Here is a 27,895-nt window from a genome sequence, read left to right on the forward strand (position 1 = left end):
TTCCCAGTCTGTCCATCAAGCTTTCATTACTTACGTTAAGCGTTACTGCAGTGCTGTGTTAGTTCTTGGGGGAGGTGTTTGCTGTACAGAAAGCATGAAAAACATTTAGAAAGAGAGGTCTCATTAGGTCTGACAACACAGAGTCCTGTGCGTGCTCAGAGGAACACTTGAATGGAAGTGGAGGATAAAAAGGCCTTTGTCCAGAATCAAACTCAGCCCCAGTCAAAATGGAGAAGCAAGCAGATCATTTCCTGCTTCATTTGGATATGTGATGGGAGATTAATATCTTTGGCCCTGTTTGTTTGGGCTACCTAATTTTATACCCTAGATCATTCATCCAGGACCAACCCCTTAAGCATCTAACTCATACTTCTTTTACACAGTCACTGGTCACCAACGAAATGCAAGTTGTACTACTTATGTCCTTATACTTATTTATGATAAGGTGACATCCACTGCATAATAAAACCCCCACCATTTCCATACCTATTTTAGCTCTAAACACGTCCTTTAGGTCTCTGAAAGTAAGGCCTTTTCTAGTAAGGGATCCAGGAATAGCACGGCTCAGCCTTTAAGGCATCTGCAGTTTAAGGGCACCTTCTGGCTCATTGAATGTCCCCAGCGTATTCTGTCGTGGGTTTTCACACATAGTCTATAGAGTACTGATGATCTCTGGTAGCACTTGTTGGTGCTCCACAGATTGTCTGATCACATGATGCTGGCATGCTGCCTTATTTCCAGCTGCTAAATTGCATTCAAAGGCCATTTAAAATACTTTCCTAATAAAACTTGCCTATAAAAATAGTTACTATAGCTGCTGCAAGGATGTTCTAGGAGCTGGTCCAAAAGACAGTCCCTACTGAGATGAGATCCACCCTACTAAAAAAAGCTGAGAAATTTCAGCCTTAGTAGAATTTCAGCAGAAATTAACAGCAGCAGAAAAGTGGCAGCGGAAGTGTTAATCAAATCGCGTGCTTTCTTAGTTAATGCACAGTCACTCCTGCAGCTGATGAATAAGATAGCAAGCATGGCTGTTGGGTAGAGTTTCTAAGCTGTTTAAATATGTTACAGCTTTGCTTTTAAAGTAGAAGAGCTTGGATTAATTGAGTAAGTGGCACTTAAGAGATTGCAGGTTAGGAGGATGCAGAGTGTGGCTAAATACAGCTTGGGTGTTCGCTTTCTTTTTTTTTCCTCTTTAAATCTGTGGTTGCACTTTCCCTGTAGCTGTGGGGTTAGGACAAAGCCGATCAACTGCAGGTTTTATTGCCAGGGAGCTGGGACTTGCAGCTGTTTCAATTCTTTGATCACAGAAGATAGCAGAACAAGCAAACCCAATGCTGATGCAAACTTTTTTTTTATTAAAAAAAAAATGCCCTCCACATAAGCTCAGCACAGCTGCTTGGACTCCCAGAAGGTGGCAAGGATAGGGGGCAGGGGCCGGGGGGGGGCTGGCACTCCGTACGTACAGTGTCCCTCTGGCAGGTAGTATCTGCCGAGTCTTCTTTCTGGCTGGGTATAACCAATCCTCTCTTTGCCATTTCATGCCAGTGCCCATGTGTGCTGGAAATGCAACTTTTAAAAAAGTTATTTGCTCCGTATGCAGAAGAAACTCTTGGAAGCTAACATGCTTCACTCTGAGTTTGCGTGTCTTGTTTCCTTTCTCATAGACGGGAAACGTATGTGTCTACCTCAGCCTTATCTAAACAGCTAGCTCGATGCTTTAACTTACCCTTCTGTTATCATTAGTTCATCAAGGAAAATCCTTCTGGGACTCTCTGACTCGCATCCTGGAAAACTCTTTTTCTTCTCAATACTTTGGCCTGGGATAGAGACTTTTTTTTTCTTCATATTTGGACATGCCTGGTGCATAGCATATGCCAGATACCACAAATAGCCCACTCTCTTCTTCGTTAGGCAGCTTCTGGACTTTTTCCTTCTGTGTCATTACAGTGGTAGTCTTTGACCTGGATTCTCTGCTACATAAGGGGTAAGAGTAAAAGAATGAACTGTCAGGGAGCTGGTCCCACTTCATAGCTTGTTTCAGAACTGGATGCCTTCTTGTGTTTTGCAATGGGCGTTTAAGGGCAAACATTACGAGAACTCTTTTTTTTGAGACTTAAGCCCATACCAAGGATATAAGTGGCAGAGGAGGTTGTATTTTTCAGAAGCAGAGGGGATTTTTCCCCCTAACAATGGATTCCCATATTGGACCAGCACAGTTCCTCCCCATGAGCCTACACTTCTCAATAGATTCCCATCGGGCATGCCCCAAATTCCAGTTGCTTCTGTCCCTAGGACTTTTCTTCAGGGGATTGTCACTCTGTTGTTGCAAATTGTATTGGTCTCTGCACAGATCTGTGCACATCTCCAAGGATGCCCGTAGCTCTTAAAATCTTTCTGCTGTGTTGCACTCAAAAAAAAGTGTGAAATAGTCTGATTATGCAGAGTGGCTGCTGGAGAGTCAGTGTGGTTTTCCTGAAGCTATGAGTCCCTTTGGAAATGGGCTGCAAGTTTTTCTGTAGCATCCTCTTCTTGCTCTCTCCTCAGTCCTTGCTTGTGATTTCCTGAGAGAACATGTTGCAACACTTTGTTCTGTGGTTAAATCAAACCTGGGACATTCTGGGTTGATGCTAATAAAATGGCAGTGATGGAGCAATACGAGGTGTAGGCTTTCTGTCTTTGGAATGGTCTCTGTTGTTCTGGCTGCAAGTGGGAAGTATCTCACTGGGGAATGTTAAAACATTGATTTCCAGTGCTAGATAATTGCTTTCTTGTAAATGTCTTCTTTTTTTAAACTTACCTGGCTTTGAAACATGTTTGAATTCAACTTTTTATATTGCTAATTGGACTATTTTAACAAGTCCTAAGATTGCATAAATCGTCTCTGAGATGGGTGTCTTCATTTTTGTTTTCATGAGAAACCTGTGACACAGGAAGCGATGGGGTGTTTTTTAGTGAATTCTAAGTGAAATGTAAGAACTCTTCCTTTCAAGGTTGTCTAATTCAGGTGTGGGCGTTTAGAATGATATTTTTTCCATCCTGTCTAATTTCTAACTGTCTTAATTTTTCATCTGCCATAAGTGGCATAAGATAGAGGGGTATCACTTATTTCATCGTTGTGCCTTACTAGAATATGATACTTCAGACTTTTGGGATCATTAACTAAACAAGGGCTGTGTAAGGCTGATTTGACCTAGGTTATCACAATTAGGGCCAAGATTACTTTTACTAAAGCTGAAATTTTCTAAAGTACAATATGTGTTGGAAGCACAAGTCAGCTTTTAAGTGATATTTGTGCTTTTCCTTGTGTCTGTCAGTGCAATTGACATTTAGGACACTCCGAAGACTATGATTTTGTAAGTGCCAAGCACTGAGGTGCCCGTATTGACTTCAGTGACACTCGGCTTGTATCAGACTACATGCTTAGGAACCTCACTGCAGCCATGTAGTTTCTAGTCAAGAAATGAACCCTGTATGGGTTCTTGTCTTGACGTTACTATAACAATCTTTGCCAGTAGGTGGGGTTCCAATCCTGTTAAAAAAAACCTGGGAAACCTTGTCTATAAATGCGCTCCTCTTGCACTTACATACACAAGCTGGCCACATCTGGAAATGTTTGATTTGATATAGTGTCGTTTTACATTGCAGAAATGAGCGTAAGCGGTTTTTTAACCCACCAAGTGAGAAATGTGATCTGGGTTTTACTACCGACCCTTTAAATAAAAAACAGATCGCTTATTAAACCATTATCTATCAAGGATATGGAGAGAGTTAGAAATATCCCAGGATCAGAATCAAAATTGAAATGGACACATTTCTGTCTACTGTCCGATCCTGACAGCGTGGTCCGGTCATGCAGAAGTGCAGAGCTGAAATACCTCACAAGAGGAGACGCAACTGCAGAGAGAGAGGATAAAGAAACAAGCTCATATCCTATCCCTGTATCTGTGTTTGCTTTGACCATTTCCATTCAAGTAACAGGGCATTGCTTATAGGAAATCACTGAAAAGTGTTATCTTGTGTTGCTTGTTATCAAGATTTGGGTAAAATCTTCTCTTATGAGCTTCTTCAGCAGCAATAGATCAGGGAATGCCAACTGAGTTCCTTGCAAAAGCCAGTGGAGTCACAACTGCCTCCTCTCTGCAGGCAAAAGATAGTGAGGGGAGCAAACTCCTGGCTAGCAAAATAGAATTCAGAAATACTGTACCCTTTTGTGCTGGTTTTGAATGTGCCAATTTTTAACCCTGTGTGAATTGCAGCTGATCTATAGCTCTTTGGGTTGCAGTTTAAAGGATGCGTACTAGCTAATGCAACTAATTTACTCGCATGCTTTCACCTCTGTTTGATCGAACGCTGCTTCCTTGCTGATATGGGTACATCCCACTGGCTTTGATAGAGCTGCTCACGTGAGCAAAACCAGAAGGATTTGGCTCTCTGTGAATTATGACAGTTGGCATCTGAAATGAAACAAAGATCAGATCTGAGATGGATTTTTGCCATCATGTTGCATTTAAAAGCTCGTATTACTTTGGTTGTATTACATTGCATCACACTCGACCGAGTCAATGTGTCATAAAGCTGCCTAATGTAATTGTACACTGCATAAATGCAACAGAATGCCTCCGAAAAGTGATATTTCATGCTTGCTAGCTAACGCCTCGGCAAAGATTAAATCCACGAAAAGTAGGTATGTCCAATTGTTCGTTTGGATCAGCAAATAATTCATTACCCACATTATCTTTTTTTGAAATGTCACTCCACGTTGTAAATCACTAAGGTCCTGCTTAAAATGCCAACACAGGGATTTTTTTTAAAGAGCAAATTAAATTTTAGGGCCAATTCACACAGTAGTTTTCCCCTTGAAGCAGAGCTGCCCATCTCCAAAAGCAAAGTGCCTAGTTAGAGCATTTGCCTCCCTTTGTAAACAGTGATTCTCAGTGGGTGCAGCTTATTCATCTCGGAGACTCCCTCTCAGGCATTGGCCTCTCCATGAGAGCTTTCAGGAGAGAAACCCCAAGACAGCCTTTTGCCCGAGAGCAACAAACTGGATATTGTGAACTGAGATCTCCAGAGCCCACTCTGCTCTCTTTTTTTTCAATTTTCTTGGGGAAAAGGATCATTCTCCTTTCTTTGTGCCTCAGTTTGTGTGTCTACAAGAGCTCAGGAGATCGAATGCTGTCTTAGCAATGTTGGTTTATGGGTGACAAGCTGGGGAGGAGGAGGGATAAGCTAAGTAGCTGGAGTTCTAGTAGTTCCCTTACTGAAAAGAAGGCGACTTGATGAAATTGTTCAGGTGGGAGCTGCAGATAGCTGCTCCTGTGCACTGGGGGGGAAAGGCAGGTCCTTTCCACTGATACGGAAACAGAGGCTCAAAAAGGCATGAAAGGGGAAGAGAAAGCCTATGATTTTGTGTGGCAGTTCAAATTCCTTACAGGGTATGGGGAATGGGAGAGGCTGGGGGACAGCTGGGGCCCAGCAATGCCCTTCTGTCTGGGTAGAGCTCACTAGGGGCAGGGGGTGAGAACCAGCGTGCTGAGAAGAGTTGATATTCTGGCAGGTTCAAATCTGACTGATGGGTGAGCAAACATGAGTGTGACCCTTGGAGGCACAGCGGTGGTTTTCAGTGTGCACAGCAAGTCACTGGCATGGTATAAATCTGAGGCAATTGCAAAGGTGTTAGATGAGAGTAAGAGCGCACGTTTGTGCATTATAAAGGATTGCTCCGTGGAGCACACGGCGAAGCCTTTATCTTTCAGCAGAGGGGATTTCCAAGCTCAGGTTATGTTGTGATTTTGACAGTGGAATAGGAATTATCTCAAGAAATGAGTTTCTCCCACACTGCTGAAACTGGAGAAAAATACAATCCAGGTGACGCCTTATGCTTGAAAAGCTTTATCCAACCCTTAGTACCTCTTTCCTTCATGGGAATTTGACCTCAGACGGCCTTACTGCCAGCCTCGTGCCATAGCCACCGCTCATCTGTGTCCACCCCTGGGCAGGGTCCACATGTGCCCCAAACGGAGCTGATAAAGTCTCTACTGCAGCCAGGCTCAGGACCCTGCCAGCTTGCACACCCCAGTTTCTGCCTGTGATGCTGATGCCACATGAAGCATGGTGGGGGGCGATGGAGGGGGGGCCTGCGTGCAGCTGCTCCTAAAACCATCCTGCGGGACCACATGCAGAGGCTGCTGCACAAAGAACGATGCCCATTTTAAGATTTCCCAACAAAATACCCACTAAATCCCCAGGATTTCAGTACCTGCGAGGCTGGCAAGGAGGAAATCTGTTTCCCAGCGTGCGCTCGCTGTGACACACAACCTTTCAAAGCACAAATTGACCTTTCCTCGGTAGTGATAACTGAAATAACATTTCACCATATTGTAAAATTAGAGACACTTCAGCAACTACTACAAGTGTTGTGAGTTTCCCCCTTATCAAGCAGAAGGGGTGATTCTGATCTCTCCTGTGCTGAATCCTTGATTGGCCGTCACCCTTCCTGACATGCCCTGTTGCCTGCCGTGGGTTGGCCAGGGGCAGATTTATATCCCCCTGTCACAGCCAATAGAAATATAGTGTTTTCTGAGTCACTGTTTAGTTACAGTGACAGAACCCTGATTGGGTGAAGCCTTGTGATTTATGGGGTTTTGCTGAAGAGTAACTGAGTTTTATCAGAACATAATGATGTGGTACTAATGCTCATTGCGAGGCAACATGGCTGACCAGTTTGGAAAGGTCAGCTTTTGACCTTGTGTTTTAAGTAGATCTTGTTGTATTGTGCGCTGGCTGGGGTTACCTACTGGCGGCAAACAAAAACCCAAATCATATCTTTCTTTGCCGCACCTGTGACCGACTCCACCCCCGCCCGCGTCCCAAGGAATTAGCCTCAAAGGTTGGGGTGAGGGGGAAGCTTTTCAGGTTCGTGGCTGCGCTGCAGTTCTCGCTGCCTCCATGGGATCGATTTCTGAGACGAGGGTGTCTTCGCTTTCCAGAAAGAGTGTCAGCTTCCATTCTTCAGTTTAGAAAAGGTAGGAGTGTGAGGAAAGGAGATATCTTGAAGAAAAGGGTGGAATCCAGGGCATCCACTGGAGGAAGCACCATGGTTTGATCGTCAGGCAAAGACCAGTGGTTGGACGTGTAATTAATCTCAGGATGCGCTTTTCAAAATGCCTCTAGGGATTAGGTTAATTCAGAAAGGAAGATGCCGACAGGTAGTTATTACCATTTAATTGCTGCTTTTAATAACGAGCCTGATCCAAAGCATTCTGCCAGTAGAAAGTGAACATCTCTGTGCTGGCCTTGTTGTTACAGCATCATTCAAACTTATGGTTTGTTGTTGTCGGGAATGTCAAGAAGTTACATTTGTTGCAAATAAAGCAGGATTTATTTTCTGCATTAGTTAATAGCACTTCCTTTCCTCAGTCAGCATTCAGACTTGAGGGTACAAATCTCAAGCAGAGCAGCAAAACTTAGTAACACTTTAACAGGATTTATTAAGTTTGTTTGCTTGACTAAACATCAGGATCCTCAAGCACTTTCTTTTTTTTGAAGATTAACAAGCAACCTGATTGTCTGATGCTGCGATTTCAGCATGTTATGGCTGTCTTTCTCCTCAAGTTCCTTTACAGATCCCAACCTGTATCTTTTATTAGGTAGCACAAGGGACATCAGCCCCAAAGTGTACACCTGTATTGGTGAGTTACTAAGCTCATGGGCTACACAATATTTCTACAGCTGGTTTGTAAGCCATTTCCAGTCAAGTAGGTTCAAAAGACTCTACATGCGCATAAATCTCAGTGTCACCAATATACACTAGTACAAATTTGCAAGATATTTACACAACACAAATACTGTTACATACTAATTTTAGGAGTAATTTTTACATCAGAGAGAGAGGAAGACATCCCACATCTTTACTGTGAGCATCAGTTTGGAAGAAATAACATTGTAATTCATGTATACCCATAAAATTTTACAGCTATTATTTAATGCTTTTTACACCTCAGTTCCTATCTGTGCGTGGAACTTATTTGCTCTTTATGTTTCTACTTGTACTTTACATTCAGTTTCTGACATCTCTCTCCTGCTATTTGCCTTGCCCAGGTAATGAGCTGTTTCACATTTGGTGCCAATTAGGAGACATTCCAGGCTACCGATACAGTTAGAAATGTTGATTTTCAGAAATGAGCAAAATGTGTGGACCACATTCTGATCCATTCATTCCAAAGGCAAGCAACACCAGTAACTTCAGCTGAGTCATTCCTGAATTATAGATCTGATTTATACACAGTAAAAGAGCCTGGCCCTAACTGTTTCCCTGTTACAGTTCTGTTTGCTTTGGGGAACTAATTACACTGTAGGCTGCTGCTTGCACAGGTTTGACTGTGAGCTCATGAACCCAATGCAGGTTTGAGTATGCTCTAGTACTTATGAGAAGTCCCCTTTGGATTGGGTTTGGAGCTGAGGATTCATAGGTTACATTCCAACTTGGAATGATCCTAGGCAAGCTGCTAAACCTCTTCTGCTCTAAGCCTATCTATTCCATTTATACAGTAGATAAAATGTTTTTTTACAAAACCCATAGGTACTGCTCAAGAATTCTAATTTTTGAAGCAATCCAAATGCCTCCTGTTGAAAGTTTTTCATTTTGAACAATCTTTTTATGGCTATATTGAAAATATTAACAGACTGTGGAAAAAAAAATTTCCATTTCCATATGGAAAATGACTGAAGGGTATGTACAAAATTAAGACCTGCCTGTTGAAACATTAACAGATTTGTCACAGTGTTAGTCTCAGAGCTAATCCATGCAAAGTTGAGAAGAAAGCAATTCAGTGTGGATTTGGAAGCTCCTCACTGTGTGAAGGGCTGTTCAGAATGCTGAGCAGGGATGTTCCTGATGCCTTCTAAACTATCTGAGATGCTTATTTGCAGCTGGATAGTCACCTATTAGGGAAATCTGCTGCATCTACATAAGACGACTGTTGTAGAGCATGTACTTTAACTTCTACATTTAACCCGTGAGGGGTATCTGGCCTTTAAGTCTGTTTCTCTTCAACCCATCACAGATAAATGGAGTACCAGAATGTGCCACTGATGCCAGGATCCTCGGGAAAAGGCGTGCAAAGAGCTCTTAATAGATCTGGAAACCTGAGGAAGGGAGACAGTTGAAATAATGCACGTGTACTTGGGTATTTACTCCTGATGCCCTGCCATTCCTACCATCTGAATGGTCATATACAAACAAGTTTTGATGACATAATTAGACTGAAATGTTGTCCAAATTCCAGTGTGTCTTTGTCACAGCTGAATATGAGGGAGACTCCAAAGCAATGCAAGTTTCATCTGCTGTGGGTAAATATGCAAGAGACCCAGTGCTTCATAGTACCTTGTTCAACAGTGATCAACCTGGAAAATGGAGTGGTAATCAGGGAAGAGTAGTTCTTCTGCCCTGACTTAGACTGGGTCTAATATTGTATCAAAACAGGCCTCTCTGAATCAAAATGGGAGAAGTTGCAAAGAAGTATTGTGCACAAATATATGCAACTTCCCTATTCATATGCTGGCCCTGGAATTGTGAAAACTGCCTAATATTGTTTAGAATTGGCTATATCCTTGTGCCATGGGCTCTATCCCTGGTTTGCAGTTCTTCTCTTTAATTGCATTCAAGTAAGCAAAGAGAGCCACCAGGGTCAAAGCTGCTCGAAGGATACGCTTAGACATCTGCTGTCCAAGCCACCTGCAAAAGGTTCAGGCTTTGCCATGGTAAATGTGGTAGGGAATCCAGTGAAATAAGTAGCACTGTATGATGAGATTACTATAACCTCAGAAGGAGAAGACTAGCAAATCGGTGCATTTTGCTGCATGTCCCACTGCATGTGCATGATTAAGGATACCAACTGTATTCCATGCTGAAGCTGTACTTTGATCTCAGGGTATTCTGTTTTAATTTCTGTTTTGTTAGCTTTTATCCCCAAATCTTTCTGCCTGGAAACTGGGGTTTATGCACACACTGTAGTTGATGTATGAAGCATGGGCCAAGAGAGACAAAGGCTGAAGTTTACAGGCTGCAGGAGGCTATCGTTTTTCTTTTGTTTTGTAGTGTGGGTTTTTTGGGGGGCGGTGGTTGTTTCTGCATTCCAGTTCTGATCCTATCTGCTAATATCATAGCTTGGCTTCACTCCCTCATAGTTTGATGTCCCAACTTTTCCTTGTTAGTACTGGGAAATCATAAGCTTATAGTGAGTGATAGCCAGTAGGTCTGGGATTGATTACAAACAAAAATCCTAGATAAGATCATAAATTTAACCCATCCCTGTGATGTGATCGTATCAGGATTCAAGTACGTCTAAAAGTTGTTTCCGATTTTCAGCCACTTCATCTGGTTTCCATACATCCCAGCTGAGAGTGAAGTACTCTTGCGGTGGACTCTAATCCATGCCAGCCTGGCTTGGAAGAAGCCCTCTTTTCTGTTGTTATTGTATTATAAAAATGGATAGAAATGCTTTAGTCAAGATGGATATTTCAAGGAGGGTCAGTTCAGACACTGCTGAGATACAACTGACTTGATAATAAGAAAACAAGGCTGCTTTCTCACCCTGCTACCATCCCTCCCATTCCCTTCCTGAAGTTTAGCTGCACTTAAACAAATTCAAGGTGGTGTTTTAACACCCTGAAAGTCAGTGGAGAAACACTAGAGATAAAACCAGTACTTGATAATTGATTAAGAAAAGAAGAGCAACCGAACCAAAACAGACATGGTCGGTCTCAGCAAAACCAAAAGCTCTGATGTTTAATGCCTGCCTCTCCATTTCAGGAAGAGATATTTGTGCTCGGCTCGCCAGCCTTCTGGAACTACTGTTTATCTGTTTTTATATGCGTCCTACACCTGAGCTGCCTGTTTTCCCTGCTGTAAATGACCACCGGGATCCAGTCCCTCTGCCTGAAAGCAGATTGAGCTTTACACCTTCTGCAGTGCCGAAGCCAATGCGCTCCCATCCATCCCCTCACCCCGTGGTACCAGGTGATTTAATGTTACTGTTGCTTTAACGGCCTCGTCGCTGCTCTGGCTACACAGTAGTTGTCTCCTGTGTGACTGTGCCTGGGAAAATCTATTACTGGAGTGCCATTAATCTGAGGCTGCCGCCTCTGGCACTTTCTGACTCTTCTATTTAATGGGCCTCTGCTTCCGGAGCTCTGGAGACATGCTGTTTTCCTCTCTTGATCAGCTTTGTTTAATTATCAAAATATTTGATGCAGAAAATTGACATTAGTTGTGAAGGTTTCTGCCTTCCTCCTCCTTACAGCCTCCCTCCCTGCTTTGTAGTGACATTGAGATCTTCCGCATGTACCACCTTCACCTTAAAATAGAAAATCGCTTGAACAATCATTTGCTTGTCCGGGCACAAGCTGCATTAGCAAGCTACAGGTAGAGCTGCTGTAACCCCTCTTGCTGTAGCATGGTGCTGTGCCTCACCCTCTTGCTGTAGCATGGTGCTGTGCCTCACCCAAGTGTGAAGAGAGCCCGCTGCACAGGTAGTGCAGCTGGACCTTTGTCTCCTTCCTGCAAACATAACAGTGCAGCTGGCCGGCATTTCTGAAAAGCTCAGAAGAGGGGAGCCCCACGAATTCCTGTGCCTGTCTTCAGGGTGAGCTCATCAGTAAGCGAAGGCTCAACAAGATTCAAAATCAGGAAAGTCCCTCAGGAGCCAAGATTTCCACTCTGGCTTCCTGCTCCTATCTTCAAAGCAGGAAGCTTTAGGCATTGCAGGTGTTCCAATTGCACTAGTGCATTTTGCTTACCCAGTGACCACATTCCTTGTTCCAGGACTTGGGGTGGCCCATATGAACCAATATTTATCACTGAAATGAAGATCCAGGGGCAATATGGTTACCATGTATCAGTATCTTCACAGGTAGAGAAGACTTAAGTCCTGAAGAAGTCCTCACATTGGCAGAAAAAAAGATCACTAGTGAGAGGACAAATTCAAATAAGGTAAATTATTCTTATCACTGGAAGTTCTTAGCTGCTGGAACAACTATCAAATGGAAATGGTAGGTTTTCTGTGCCTGAAATCTTTAAATTGAGACTGGATGCCATTTTGGAAAATGTACTTTTTTCTAAGCACAACTTGCTAGGTTCAGTGCAGGGTAAGAGGGAGAAGGTGTCTGGGCTCTCTTATTCTGGTCAGGCCAGAGGAGCTGGTGTTTCTTTTTGGTATTTGAGTCTCTGCTTCTGCTACGCTCTTCTCAGCGCTGCCTTGTTACAGAGGAAAAGGAACTTTTAAGAGGGTCCTAAATTAGTGTCCCTCTTTTCACAAGCCATGTCTCTTATTTCTGCTGCCTCTGTAAAATGCAATGAACAATGAAATGTGAATTACTGAGATTTGGGGCTACTGGGAGACAAAGCAGGGGAGCTATTTATGTAATGCTGAAACACATGAGTACCATTGTTATATTCTTTCCTCATATGTATGCCTATTTGCTCTACTGGACTTCGTTCCTTGCTAACATTACTGCTCTCTCTTTCTCCATTACACACGCTGTACTTCCCTCACAAGACACAGACAGGCTGTAAGGAAGGTGAGTGAAGTACAGAGGGGGCCCGTAAAAGTTATCCAGCTCACTATTACGGTGACTTTCAACAAGTAAATCACATTCCGGCAATAATTATCCTCTTTTACCAGCAAAACCTTACATGCTGTTGTCACCCTCAAACAGGGATTAATTGCCGTTTGATGTTTATAGAGTTTATTTGGGTCTCACTATGTATATAAATATTTTCAATTCCCCTTATTAATTCATATTAAAGGAATTATATTTACTAATTAATACATATTAGAAGGCTATCAGAGAAGCTGGGATGTTTGAACAAAGCATTTTACAGTGAAAAAAAAACATTTAATTGAAGCCAGAACGTTTTGCAGAGGGACATGGATTTTGATGAGGAAGCTTCTCAGCATCAGAGTTTATTCTCCAGCCAAAGACAAAGGGACACACTGAAAGCTCCAGGACAGATGACCTGACACACTTGAATTTTGCAACTGTTCAGATGGTTTTGTTTTCACCCCATGCAAATAGAAACAGTGTCCAGGATCGAGAAACCTTTCAATGCTGTGTCACAGTATTGCTTTCCAGCTGTTCTTGTGTTCAGATGACCCCTGCCAAAAGAAGGAAAGCGTCTGGGCTACATTCTTGCCTACCTCAAAGCATAAGTAGCGAATACGATTGATTCCGCATAATTTTTTCCACTTTGGACAGTTGTCTTTATGATATGTAAGAAACGCATTCAGGAACGTTGAGGAGATGTGCAGGCAAAGGTGCTTCTCAGAAATGTCCCTCTGCTCTGTGCATATACCTGCCAAATGAGCTGGTTGACTGTCCAACATTTGCTTTTGACTATGTCTTTCTTACTCAGTCCCCATGGATGAGATAGGGCCAATGCAACAAAGGTGCATGGGAATCTGAGAGCATGGTGGGGAGGGAATATTCAAAGAAATGCACGTCAGTTTGTTTTCACCAGCAGATCTAGGTTTGCAGCTTTGTCTCTCCTCCCTTTGGTTTGGAGTGCAAAGATGCAATATGAGAGAGGAAGGATGCATCCAGGCTCCCAGCCTGATACTGCATGGTAGACAACCAAAACGTTATCCTGTGGGCTCAGGTTTGTTAGCAAACTTTTCATTAGAGCTCCCATACTTCCTTAAATAAAGGGGCAAATTGCTGATTCACAAAAAGCCTGACCAGTAGCTAGCTAGTCCATGGCTGTATAATAAAAAAAAAAAAAGAATAAAGAAACCAGGTTTATGGGTTCTCCCCATCCTCCCCGCCCCTGCCCCGTTTGCAAGGTTTAATCTTGTGTGGTTTAAATTCTTCAACCTCTTCTCCCTCTCTTGCACTGCTTTTATACTAAGAATATTTCTGGTGAAGTCAGTGAAGTTACCTGTGCATAATTCTGGATTAATCCACTGAAGGCAGCTATGGACCACTCAGGTAAATGATGAGTGCATTGCAAGAGATAATCAAATTCAGACTCCTCTTGTGCATATCCACTGTTAAAAGATCAGTTATAATGCTCTATACTGTTTGGGACTCAGAAATGCAGAGCTAGTCTAGCAGGGGTTCATTGCATCGCAAATTTGGGCATAAGGAAAAGAAATACTTCTAGCTTCATTTATACTGCAAATGAAAATAATCATAAAGATACAAACCACCAAGGTGCAAAATGAGTTTTCCAATTCATAAGCGCAAGCCACCATGAGTTAAAACCTCTTGGTTTCTTCCCATAGTGCCCCAGGCAATAGTTTTCATATATATTTCTCCATGGTCAGAAGTCAGAGCAGACCACTGCTATCTAAGACCTTGACTTTTTTTCCCTGACAGTTACAATTATTACAGCCCGGGGGACTCATTTTCTCAGTCTGGCCACCCGCTGACCTAGCCTGCAACCAGAATACACTTTAAAACAAACAAACAACAGCTAGGCTCCCCTCTCTTCACTTCTCCTCCCCCAGCTCTGGAATATTTTTATACCGCGCCCCTTGCAAAAGGATATTAGCCACTATTGCTGAAGGCACAATCACATTATCAGCACCATTCTCTCTCCCTTTCTCCCTCTCCTCCCCGCAAAGATAAATTTTTTATGTTGCTATTTTCTTCTCTTTTGTATTTGGCATTCGATATTTACGTGATAAACTGCAGAGCTGCTACTAAATGGGCCCTGATACAACTTAATAAATACATAACAACATCCAGACTGCACTGTATTACTTTGCTGTGTCCTGAGCTGCTAAGGATCCTTGGAGATAATGTCTGCTAAATAAAAGTTATGCCTTAGTATGGGGAAAATAGATACTTATTTATTCTGGAATAATTACTTGTGCATTAAATGACTGCTGTTGAAATGAGCTGGCTGATAATGCTGTCTCTCCCTGTTTGTCTTTCTGAAGCGCACACATGCTCTGTGTTTCTCATACCCAGAACCTTGCTGTGTTGGAGCACCTATACTTCTCTGGATGAATATGTAAGTAATATGCAACTAACAATTTTTCTACTAGGAGGCTGTCTACTGTTCTAGCCGGGAAATGTCCACAAGCAAAACCTTGACATTTGTAGGCTAAACTTTTAGAAAGAAGTCTGTGTTTAGGTGCCCTGCTGAACTGAGGCGTGACTCAGTAAGTGAGCACAGCAAGGTCCAAATACAGGGGCTGGGCCTCACTAAAGAAAGATACGAAAGGAGAAATAGCAAAAAGTTACAGATAGAAGCTGTGATGGAGGTAACTCACTTTCATCTCAAGTGCACAAACTTTGCTTTTATTCTCATTGTCATAGTTCAACATGTCTAAAGTTTTTTTGCCAAATTTTTAGCATCTTTAGAATTTCTTTTTTTTGCATACAGAAAGCAATTTAAATCAGGTAATTGCTAATCACACAATGTACAAAATATTCCTCCCACATGTGCCAAGCATTGACCAACATTCAGTGAGATTTCCCAGCTGTGCTTGAGTGATAGGAGTCATCACTCTCCTGGAGACATGCCTCAGAGATCTCATTTGGACCCAGATTTAGAAGCTGTTCACAAAGTGGTGTTTCTTCAGGTGTAGGTGCCCAGGCATTTCATTAGCATTAGCCAATGCTGGGATGCCTTTTTGTGGAAGTAGCATTTCCTTGTTTAATTCCTGATAATAAGACTAGTCAGAGAGTCAGAGTCTGAAAAATTAGGATGGAGATAACGTATAATTCACATGAGGTAACTTTAGTTCCTATTCTACATATGCTGGTGTTTTGTTATCTTTCCCGGAGAAAATGAGGAATTATTCCAGAGTTTGTATCAACTGCAGAAGAACATTAAACAAAATACTTCAGCGGTCTCTAAAAATCTGTATGTTTTTGAGATGAGCTGGTTTGCCTGTGATAACACAGACGCAGAGGGTGTATGCATGCATAAACACACATACACACATGGACACATACAGAGGTACATTCAGGAATCATTCCTCTAATCTTCACTCTACTTTCCTTTTCCAAAATGGCTGGGTTTTCTTTACCAGAGTCTTTTCCAGCTGTGTTCTAATTGCTGAAACAGTCAGCATAAAGTACCATCAACCAAAATGAAGCCAGGCAGACTCCCACAAGCTGCAAAATTTTGCAACACAAAGCCACTTTACAAAGAGTTTAGCTCTATAGAAACCACAGTGAATGCTAGGAGGAATCCCAGAAAACTTTGCATGATGCTTCAAAATGCACCACAGGGATCCCGTGCTTGTTACCTCCTGACACCATCTTTCTGTAAAGGAAAAAGCATACAGTGCTCTGTGGAGCGATTACCCTGGGGTCCTATGCATTCAGCACTAATATTGGAAAGTTTCAGATCTCACAAAGAAGACAACAAGGACCTTTGATTGTCCCTGTTGAAGCTTCTGGTAAGAAGCAGGTCACTTCCCTCCAACCCCTCTGAGCCTAGATGTGTGGATATTTTCATGCCCACTTGACAGGTGGCTATTTTACCAGACAGGGTTGTCACTGCTGCTGGGGGTTATCTGGATTTAGCTGTAGGCAGGAACTGAACCACAATGTGCATTAAAAAAGCTCACTGTTCTTCGTTTGTTTAGAGACAAGCCATCTCAAACTTGTTTGAAGCCTTTTTTATTGAATTCACACTCTTGTGCCAAGCACTGAAAGATTTACTTTGGCTATTGCTGTAAGATGGAAAGCATATGAATGCATGGCTGTCTGCCAGCTATGGGTGAGCAGTGAAAGGTCTGGTACAATGGACGGTTACATGGAACAAATGTGAATGCAGTGGGCAGACGTGACTAAAGAAAGGCTTTGGCACTCAAAGAACTGCTTGAGGTTTAATCCAGTGACTGCAGTAGGGTCAAGAGATAACACGTCTAACCTGCAAAGCTTTTAACTGGGCAGCAGCTGAAAAGTAGTAAGCTACAGGTATACACACGTGTCGTCTGAAGTAACAGCTGCTTGCCTCCCCTTGCAGGCTCTAGCTCTTCCACAGACTCCATCTGCAAAGGCAAAGACCCAGTTGGACTTATCCAATGCAAGGTACCCCAATTGCTGTTGTGTATTTCTTGCAGATGTTGCCATAATTTTGTTGTGGTACAATTTGACATACGACTCCCTGCTGCATCCGAAAGGGGCACATTATCTCAATTAATGTTTCACAGCAAACATGGCACTGATAGTATTCATGGGACTAAAGACTATTACCATTTGCATGGTGACTAGCACAAGAATTATGACTATGTGTGTTTTCTGCAGCAAAATTTGCCCTCAGGCTCCCTTTTTTTTTTCTTTTTGGCTTGTGACAATGTTCCCTTTTTCTTCCTCCTCCTGTTTTGATTTCTACTTAAAGTTTTATGGCTCTGTCCCCTCCAGGGTGCTATTATCTTGTATGCTAATAGGGCTATGCATATTCTATTAGCGTTGTCAGTGTGAGATAAGAGGCACATTCTGTAAGGAGCACTCAGGGGGTAATAATCACAGCAAGGGGTCTCAATGTTAGTACATTATCAGTCATCTTCACATTTCAGTGGAGCCTGTTTATGCACCTCTTCAGCGACGCAACTCAGACACTGAAAATTGCTGAATGTTTACGGAAACTGTTGTAGAGGAACATAATGGGATTTGAGATTGACTTGATAAAGGAGCCTTCTCCCGTGTTGCTTCCAGATACAAGATGTTTGTAACTGTATGCAATAAGTAGGATAATATGTTATATCGCAGTTAGCAGCTAAAAGCAGACTCAGATCTGTATTTCAAGCAATAGAGCAGCTATCTAGGAAAAGATTTCAAAAGGGTGCACGCCATCAGTGTTTCTACAGAGATTTCTCTTTCTTTCTCACTTTTTACATGGTAACACACAAATGCCCGCACCTGGTTCACATCAATAGGAAGGCTGACAATTTTTACACCCTTTAGTCTTGAACTTGAATGATTATAAGTAAGTAGGCCCATAGAAAGAAAATTGGTGACAGCGTGTGAAGGGCAAATGAGTAACTATTTGCAACACTCTTTGTTAGTTAAATAACATTCCTTGGTTGCAGCAATGGGCAATGGCATGTGAAATAGGTGTCATGCGAATGTTTTCTTCGACTGTTGATGACGCTATGGGCTGGTGAGGCAGAGGGTTTTCTGTTGTTGGATGGAACTGTTGTTTCTCCCAGTTCACTTGTGTTCCCACTAAGATTCACAGGGGTGGTAACGCTGTAGTCTACCATTGTAGCCATCCTGTGGCAGGCATCAGTACGCCCTGCTGGCAAGAGTTCATCTGCTGGAGTAAGGTTCTGTTCCTACCCTTGACTGTGGCATTTCTTGAACTGGTAACCAGCAAGTCCATAATTTACAAAAAATTTGGAGAAATTTGGTCTTTTTTTCTACTTTTCTGACATCACAGTTTTGAGGGAACCTTTCACAGTGTTAGATTTTTCAGTGGAACTTGTAGGAGAAAAGGTAAAACACGGTGCTAGTTCTTTGTATGTTATGTTAAAAATATATGTACATAAATGGCATTTTAAGAGGGTTTATGTATATTTCTCAGTAATTTACTTCTGTTCTGGCAGTAGTAGCATATTTGTATGCTGTCTGACACCTGGATTATAATGGGACTCAAAGTTATCATTTAGTTGAGCTAAGGACGGAAAGAAAAGGGGATTTTGTGCATTTCCTAGGAAGGTGGAATCTGTAATTAGGTCTAAAATCAGGGACTTTGTAATAAATTCAGTGCCTGATTTTGCAGACCACGGGAGAATAACCTAATGGGGAATGACAAAAAATACAGAGGCGAGGAACTAATCTCATGTTTAGAATGAAGGAACAAACAATTTTTGGAGACAGATAGGGAATTCTTACTGTTCCTACAGTAAAACTTCTCCTTTCTACATATAGAAAACGAAACACTCTGCCCTGGGCAAAGCCTTTAGGAGAGCCTTAAAATGTCGCTCAGTTTAAATACGCAAATTCCTAAATGCATAGGTGCCTAATTAGACGATCTAAACCTAATTCCTGGGAAGTAGCAGCTGTAAGCTTGCTACAGCCGAACAATCGTAACAAGGAGAAAAGGGCTGTGTTTTGGATCACTTCTGTAGTACTTAAGATTACACATGGATATGAACACTCCTTACTTTAAAAATATTTGTCCTTGACATTTCCAGACACATGGCTCACACCAAATGTATGCAGCTCCATCTCCTGAGGGTCTTGAGATTAAAACCCCTGCTTTCTCACCTTGTGATCTGGCATTAATAGCTGATAGAAAAATCACATACATGACTGACATCTTCCTAGAAATGTGAGACTGTGGAATTAATGAATGCCATGCTGGAAAGCAGGGGTCAGTTTGGAAATAGGATTTCTGTTGCCAGCCATCCAGTCATGAACTGGACAATCTGCCGTTCATTTTTTTGCTTTAGCATTGAGGAAAATTGGTCTGGAGAATAAAGCACTCAGAAAATAAGTAGCTATGTTTCTTTGGCCACTGGAGGTTGATGGACGTTTATAACTTGTGGAAATCAGGCTGACTTCTGTTTTACAGAAGAGCTGTTAGCGCATTCTTTATGACTTCTAAGTTCTTTATCCTGCTGTTATCTGCAGGATAAATCTGCAAAATCTGCAGATCTAGAGGCTTAGGTGGCTCAAAGGATTGATGGTCAGACACTACGTTACGGTTAGCTCAATGATGGCGGTGCAGTGGTGTTAGATGGCTGAGCTGCCGAACTCTGGATGCTTCATGAAATGTTGGGGGGAAGGGTGTCTCCACCCTGTTTGTGGGAGAGGGCTATCTCCCACCCAAAAGTTCGTCAGCTGATGGAGACAGCTGGAGAGAATGGGCCATGGAAAACTGTGTTCTGTATGATTTTAAATTACTTTCAGCAGGGCAACATGGGAGAGGTACCTTATCTTATCTTGATGTTTGGAGAACTCCTATCGCTACAGCAGCAGCGCTAATAGTTTTGTTGCCTGTTTTCTGCTTTTTCTGCTGCATCTGTCTCCAGTTTTGTCAACACTGATCTTGTCAGTGTGGCCATGATGAAATTACATTAACATGCTGAACTAATATTATTCATAAATGAAACAGCTCAACCCCTGTACAACCATTTTCACTTGCACGGATTTAAATTGCTAGCAGTTCTGTGCAACCAGTGATGATCTCAAAAGAAAAACTGCAGTTTTCTAGAAACTAAAATATTTCATCAAAGAAACAATGTCTTTCTGTGTAGTTTTAGCACGAGATAAAAACTTGGAAGCATTTTCTTTGGGGAAGATGGATTTCCTTTTCCCTTTTATTTCTTTCCATTTTTCTGCTCCCTGTCTTTTTTCAAGAGCAAATGAAAAAGAAAAAAAAAAAAAAAGAAGATAGTTACAAAGGGAGCTAGAAGAGTAAGAATTGGAGAGGAAGACCTTTTAGTTAAACTTTTTTCTTGGTAAAGAACAGGAATTTTTGAACAAAAATACAAAAATGCTGCAAACGTTTGATTTGAGAATGACATGCCATTTCTCATTGTTCTGTCAAGGTAGCTCCCACTACCTCTTAGCTCTGCTGCAATCGTTATTGTTGCTTCTGGGTGCACACCAGTTATTTTGGCTTCCACAGTGAAAACGCAGAACTCCTGAGTCTGTCAAGTAAGCCAGAAAACAAATACAAAAAAGGAAAGAATGGTGTATCTTCTTTTGCTGCTCTTTCTACATCTCGTGAGAAAAAAACCTGTGCCCTGATCCCTTTCTGCATCCACATTATACATATGCACTGAACAGCATTAATCTGAGCAAGGGTTAAATCTAACTGGATTCCTTAGTCTAGGTGTGTTTGAAGGAAGGTTTAATTTAATCAAAAGTAGGTTGTGGTCAGCTAAAGCAATCATTGTAAATAGATTTTCTTTTTAAAGGGTCACAATAACTGCATTTGTAAGAACTAAAGGGATAAAACTAGTAGAAGACCTGAAGACTTATCTATCTGATGTTTCTGTGAGTTCATTAGTGTTGCAGAGCAACTTCTGGAAAAATAAATCCCAAAGCATCCTGTTTACCTCAGTCTGTGGGATCTATAGGTGATATATGAGAAAAGCACTGTGCTACCAGCATACTGCAGACAGCCTTATCCTGTCTGAATTGTCAAACTCCTCATAGAAACTGAACAGGTAATAACCAGGGGCCCAAACCTATCTGCCTCTGCGAGCTGTGCAAGAGTCATGATGCTGGAAGACAAGACGGGACCCGCATTCACTTACATGTCTGAGAGCCATCCCATTTTCATCAGTGAGCACATGAACATTGCACGGGGAGAAATGTGGAAGCAATTACTTTAAGAGCCGTCTTCTGGGCAATTCCCAAAGAGACATCAGACCCTGTATTTATGAAGCCTATTGCATCGGGCCCTAATGAAGCAATTAAGCAAAGGGTCCTCTGTGTTTGATCTAAATGTGGTAATTTTTACAAAAACATCGCCGAGTGATAGATACCCATAACTCAGAGTCCTTAATTGTACTTAATTTGTTTGGAATACGAATGTGCATTTAATTAAGCCAGGGCTTTGCCCACATGTTTAAAGAAGGGCTGTCAAGGAAAATTAAGACCCAGTTTGTTTTCAAAGTTACTGGTTTTTATCAGGCCAGGACAGCGATCTTCGAACAGAAGGTTACAGATAATTAGGCAGAGACCTCAAGCCAAGAAAAAAATTCAGAGACACTGTACAGCTGAGAAAGCAGGAAGAAAAACTCCTTGATGAAGAAACATAAGAATGGGCTGTTCACATAGTAAAGTCATGCATGGCTAGGATTTGGTAAATGTGACCTGTTGGTTAAAATGTGTTTTGCGTTCTTAAACTCCAGCAATAAGGATGGAGCCTGGCTGTGTTTAATGGCAGAAGCAGCTGGCTCCAGGACCAGATTTCATGCCGCGCTCAAGGACCACTGAATACGGAGAACTGATGGCATCTCCATCAAATGACAATAAAATGGAAAGGGCAAAAAGCATTTTTCTTGTTCACTCGGATTTACTGAATCTAAAGCATTGGCTGTGAAGGCTGGTTTTAAAAGTGTCTCTTTCCCAAGCACAGAAATACAGTAGGTGCTTGTCATCCTCTCAGGAAGCATATTAGTCTGATGCATGGAAAGGGAGTTTAGTCCTTGATGAGTAGTGCTTTTGACTTGCTGATACTGTTACGGAAAACAGCACAGTGCCCTTTTTCATGCACAAAAATATTTCAGTAAAAGTGACATATAGGGAGGAAAGCATGTAAACAAAAATGTTTAGACAACTGTGGATTTAAATCCGGGTTTTGTTCTTTCTTGTTTAGTGAAAAAGTAAAGAATGCAGTGAAAAATTAATAATGCTTCAACACACATGAAGAAAAGGCAACTTTTGATATTGAAAAATTAGTTTCTCAGCACAATAGCAAACAAAGTCCATGTGTGGACACTGCACCCTCCACTTTCTGTGACTCTTCAAGAATCACATGCTGGTTATCAGTTTCTCAACACTGTCATTTTTAATGTCATGGTGAGGCATTTATGTCAAGAGATCCTTATTGTGGAAAATAGTTGCTGTGGTGTTACCTTGCAGTCTAAATAGGTTACACGGCCAACAAAGCAAGCTGGGCACACATCATTGGCAAGTGGTGAACTAAGTCACAGAGAGAGTGACTTGTCTACAGAAAGGTGGTGCATCTGTAACAGAGCTGAAAATTGAACCCAGATTCCCTACACTGAGGGAATGTAGGGTCTGAATTGTGAAAATCATATTTTCCTGAGTGTTTTGATGGGCTACTATGCTGATGACAGCTGCAGTGGCTCTTAATTATGGATGATGAAATGTGCGGAGAATCAGTAGACTTTTAAACAAAAAAATAACTCTATGTAGTATTATCTTCTGTTTCTGGATCTGCCTTTAACTGATTTGCAGCTAAACGAAGCTGACATCTCTCTGTGAGATGGTACCTGGCCTTCCCTTCTTGGGTGGCTCAATTTAAAAGTTGGCAAAATACCCAGAACAGCATCAGACCTAATTTAGTATAAAATTAGTCGACTTAAAATAAACAGAATAAAATAAAATAAATCCTATGGTATTAGAGTTCTCTTGGCTGGATTGCTGCATGCCTAGCAGAGATTTACGGCATGCTGTCGCTAACGTTAGAAGGAATGTACAGTGCAGAAGTGCCTAGCAAGCCCTTTACCAGGGTCTTCCCAGCTCACAACATTATAGGCATGTGAAAGTCTGGAGACCCCAAAATAAGATGCCGAAGGGGAAGAATGCTGTGGGAGAGCAAGAGGGTGCTAAGTGGTAACGGTGAGGCAAAACAAAGGCAGGGAGGTGCTGAACTGCGGCTGATCCCAGGGTACCATCACGCATTCCAAAGCCCCTCCGAGGAGGTCTCTCTTTTTTGATGTATCTGCTAAGCACATTGAACCAGTTTGCAAAGGCAGACCCAGAACACAATTCTTCTCGTGGTAAATGAGTATGTCAGCCATTTCACCTTCTTACCGGTGTTTAAAATTTTTGCAGCAATAACAGAGAATTTGAAAGGACATCAGAGGTGGATTTACGGGACTCGTGGGAAATCAACTGTTTCCTGTTTCAACAGCTTCTTCATCATAACTTGCTTTCTCAGTCACTGAATGATGTTCTATTAATCTTGGTGTGCAGTGATTACTGTTAAATGCAGAGCTGGGTTGAACCTCAGTTTGTGAAATAACCTTTTTTTGTCTCTTCAGCAAGTCCAACATAGTAAACTTTGGGCAGAGGTCTACTGACCAAGTGGATAATTGTGTTCCAATGCATCCTGTGAATAATGCAGATAAAAAAACCTTGAGTGAATAATTCATTTTGCCTCCACTCATTTTGAATTAGCCTATTCATGTATGTATCCTTTCCAGTCTGCCTGTCTCTGTGCATGCATGTATTTACATAGCAATGTTGTAATTCGCAGGTACTTAAATATCAAAGCAATATAGCTACTACTCCCCGCATATGTTCTTGACTATTCTGTGTGATTGCATATGTATAAGTAAGCATTGTATACTGTACCATAAAATTCAGGATTTGATTTTAAGATGAAACATGACACGTTGTATTTGCTGCTGTGATGGCTATCTAGGATTAATATTGAAAAACTTGCAATTGAGGGCAAATCATTTTGGCCTGGCTATAAATTACAGAACAAGTGTTTTGGGCTATTCAATGTTCAGATGTAAGTTTTGCGCACTGATGTATATTGCCAAAGATCAGATTACATACTCACAACTTTATCTTACCTTTACCTTGGCAGTGACTTCTGGATCCTAGGTCAAGCAAAGCCTACAAGCAGGAGGAGGCACTTGCCTTTAAGGATGGCATTCCCTGAGGGGTATGGACAGCACTGAAATTGCCTGAGCATCATTGATAACATGTCTGCAGCTCGAGAACATTTGTAACAGGTTCATCTTAAAAGCAGAGGGAAGGAGCCTGTTTCCTGATCGGATCAGATTCGTCAGAGAAGTTCTGAGAAGCATCTGAAATTTGCACGGACATCTAAACTGCACGTAGCTCTGGTCTGGCTCTAGAATATGTATCATTCACATTTAAAAACTTTTGCTCAGCGTTGGTGGATTCGTTGGCCAGGCTGCTTGATGTATGGCTCTGGAGGACAAGGTACAGTGACAGCCAGTGGAACTGACTGAATGGCCAAGGGTTTATGGAAATTCCAGTGGGAATCCGTTCACTGTGCATTCTCCTGCCTTGGACAGCCAACAAGTTGTGAGCGTGCAGCTTCTAATCAGGGCTGGCAGGGCAGATGGTTTATCTTTGGCTGCCTGAGAGTTCCTGCTCTGCAGAGAGAGGCAGACACTCGTTTTGACTCCTTGTTGTGGGCTTTTCAGTTTCCAGTCCATTACAAGTGACATAGCCGATAAAGAGCCTGTCTGTCAGTGGTGTCCCCGGAGGGGTGAATCTTCATCCCTTCCTGTACTCATACCAGGACTGTCTGCTCATGCTTTTTCGGATCATGCTGGGCACCAGGTGAGGAAGAACTCCGCTGGGAGCCGGATCACAGCATCCCAGCCCTGCCAAGCCCTCTCCCGCACGTCCCTCCTAGCCACTTCATAGGCAATGGCAGCTCTAAAACAAACCTCTTCCCAAGTGGGAATGTCGGTGCTTAAAATAAATCACTGCCTATCATTTTCTGAGTGGGTCAGAAGAAGACTTGTAAGCCTGTGTTGTGAACAGCTCTGACCCACTGCTTGGGAAAGAAATGCCACAGCAGACAGCATTGCTCTGGATCCATCACCCATGAAAGAAAAAAGGAAGCAAAAATCTGACAGCTGTGGCCAGTCAGGAACTATTTTGTGCAGTCATGTATTGGGCATATATAGTTCCTTTCATTTACAGAAAGTGCACATCTATAAACCAATCAAGGTCATACTGCACTTCTCGGTGGGAACTGCTATTCCCATTTTGCAGCAGAGAAAGAAAAGGGTAGATCTGCACAGAATTTGTCTGCATTCAACAGGGACCTTGCAGGCTAATCCAAGGGGATCTGAGTGGCAAAGTCTGTTCCGCCCGTGACTTGTCCGTGGCCAGCAGGGATTCTGCAGCAGAGCGGGGATAGAGACAGGGCCTTGCATCCCAAAGCATTGATCTGAACAACTATAACTGAAATAACACCTCTAGATTTCATTGCTGATGAATAAGTATGCTGTTCACTAGTCTGAGCCTCACCTCTTTTTCTTTCTAATTTGAGCTGACCTTCTGTACCTTTGCCGGAGTCCAAGTGTTACTTTCCAGTGCCCATTTATGAAGAATAAAGATAAGACAAACACATATAAATATACGTGTGTGTATATTAAGTATTCTCCCATATCACACCAGAGTGAGCTTCCTTTTCTCTGGCTCCATAATACTCTCTTTTTCCCTTACTGTATCAATTTTAACTCAGTTTATTACAGTTTCGTGCCTGATATTCCAAAAATTATTTTCCTAGGGTTAATCCCTAACCCCCAGCAATATCATTAGGAAAGCTATATAGCAGACTTGAAATAGTTACTACTTGGAGCAAGCCGCCTTTTCAAGTCATAGAGATCTTTATTTATAATTCACGGATTGGAGAAACTGGAGCAATGAATTCTACAGTATAATGCATATAGTTTTGTCTGACAGACCTGTGCTAATTACTCTGTGTGGTTTTGATATAGAGCCAAGAATGGGTTGTAGAAAAATGTGTATCGCTAAAACTTAGGTCCCCAAAGTCAAAAGTAAAACAAACAGTGAGAGATCATTATCTGAAGCAGACCCTTACTAGATGTGTACAGAAAAAAGTAATTCCCGTGTTTTCTGTTTCTTTTTTTCCTTTAGATCCAAGTAGTGTTTCTGTTTGTATTTGGAAATATCTTGAATTTGTACAGTTAGGACAGACAGTGCATTTATTCTGCTCTATCCCCTTTTTTCTTCTCTTTGAAAGACTATAGCTGGCTCTGGTGTGGACTCTTTGTGTGGCCTTCAGCAAGTCACTTAACCTTCCTATGCATCAGTTTACTCATTTGTAAAAGGAGTATTATAATAATAGACACCCCTCAGGGGCTCTTCCAGATTTAAATAATTAATGTTGGTAAAGCAGTTTGTGAGCCTCAGATTAAAGGTGCTAAATAAAGGCAATATATTAATATTTTTTTTACTCCAGCTCCTTATAGAAAGAGCAAAGCAACAGCCTGATAAGCGTTGGATTTAAAGTTGGGAGTTAATATTACAGTGCTCAGAGTATTTTTTAATTTCTGTGGTCCCAGTTCAGCAGAGCTCTTAAATCCATTCTTAATTTTAGAAAGACCCTTTATTTGCCACAGGTAAGGCTCCCAATCTGAAAAGGTTTTTGAATCAGGCCCCGTAAGAGCAGCGATAGAAGAGAAGGATCAACTGTGCATGTATGTATCTATGTGTGTTTATCCTTTTGCATTTATGATCTCAGCAAGAACATCGTTGCCACAGGAATGTAATCGGGAAGTCTCATAAGGCTTGCAAAATTCAGCCAGGATGCAAATCAATAAATGTAACAGGAGAGAAACTACAAGCTGTGCATTTCCATGGAGGCTGAGATTTTGTGGGATGGATAGACGCTGCTAAGCATGACCTAATGCCGCAGGAAAAAAAAGCAACCACAGACCTCAGCATCTAAACAGTATGAATATTGAACCAGAGGTCCTTGAGTAATTGTCCTTTCTTCACTCTAGGGGTGAAAAGGGTACATTAGACATTCACTAGCAGCAAATGGCACCTGACATCTCTTTAAGTGAAAGTCAGCTTGGAATTTTTTTTAATGGCCAAGCATAAATCTTTTAAATTATAAATCAATAAATAGTTAATTCAATAATAGGAATCTTTTAAATATTTAATAAGTCATATGCAGAATGGCTCTATAACTGGATGTTGATGGAACTGTGTCAAAGGAATTTGAATCAAACTTTTCTAAACTCCCCATATTAAAATAGTTATTGATTCAGATATAAACTATGAAGACTGTTGCAAAAGTAAGGGGAGATGGAGAGGTTTAGCATACATTTTCTCATCCAAGAAGCAGCTTATTTTTAATGATGTATTCTTGAGCTTTTCAGATTGTATTAATGTTCCCACTACAAAAATGAGTAAGAACCTATGCAGGTGAGATTTTGTGTGTGCGTATTCATTAAAATCCTGTTTTAATGGCAGCTGTGCTCTTAAATAAAAGCTGTGGCAGCCTGCCTCTCATTAAAGGATTCTGCTAACCAGCATTGACATTGATATCCTGAACTATCTCCATCTGAAACTGCCCAGAAGTTTCAATTTATTTACCAGAGTTTTCAAGTGAAAGCCAGTGGGAGTAGTATCTACGTATGCTAGACCTGAATTTGTTCCTTTATAATTTTCTCTGAGGAGATCTGTAGTCAGTGTT

At 41.8% G+C, this 27,895-nt stretch overlaps 2 long non-coding RNA genes across 3 annotated transcripts in view; both read left to right on the forward strand.

Annotated features, from left to right (window-relative positions):
* LOC138685219 (uncharacterized) overlaps window positions 1-11,999 on the forward strand; it is a 112,733-nt gene extending 100,734 nt beyond the window's left edge. Inside the window, exons 2-3 of the long non-coding RNA XR_011324513.1 lie at window positions 10,814-11,020; window positions 11,913-11,999. This is a non-coding gene — a long non-coding RNA (uncharacterized lncRNA). The remainder of the gene's footprint in view (window positions 1-10,813; window positions 11,021-11,912) is intronic.
* A 75-nt stretch (window positions 12,000-12,074) lies between these two features.
* LOC104318787 (uncharacterized) lies at window positions 12,075-26,178 on the forward strand. 2 transcript variants are annotated; one of them, XR_718629.2, is made up of 3 exons: window positions 12,075-13,986; window positions 14,943-15,016; window positions 24,269-26,178. It is a non-coding gene; the product is annotated as an uncharacterized lncRNA (long non-coding RNA). The 2 variants fall into 2 exon arrangements; XR_011324514.1 differs by lacking the exon at window positions 24,269-26,178 and adding an exon at window positions 23,715-23,847.
* The last annotated feature ends 1,717 nt before the right edge of the window (window positions 26,179-27,895 follow it).

This window comes from Haliaeetus albicilla, chromosome 4, assembly GCF_947461875.1.
Source record: "Haliaeetus albicilla chromosome 4, bHalAlb1.1, whole genome shotgun sequence".
Taxonomy (NCBI): Eukaryota; Metazoa; Chordata; class Aves; order Accipitriformes; family Accipitridae; genus Haliaeetus; species Haliaeetus albicilla.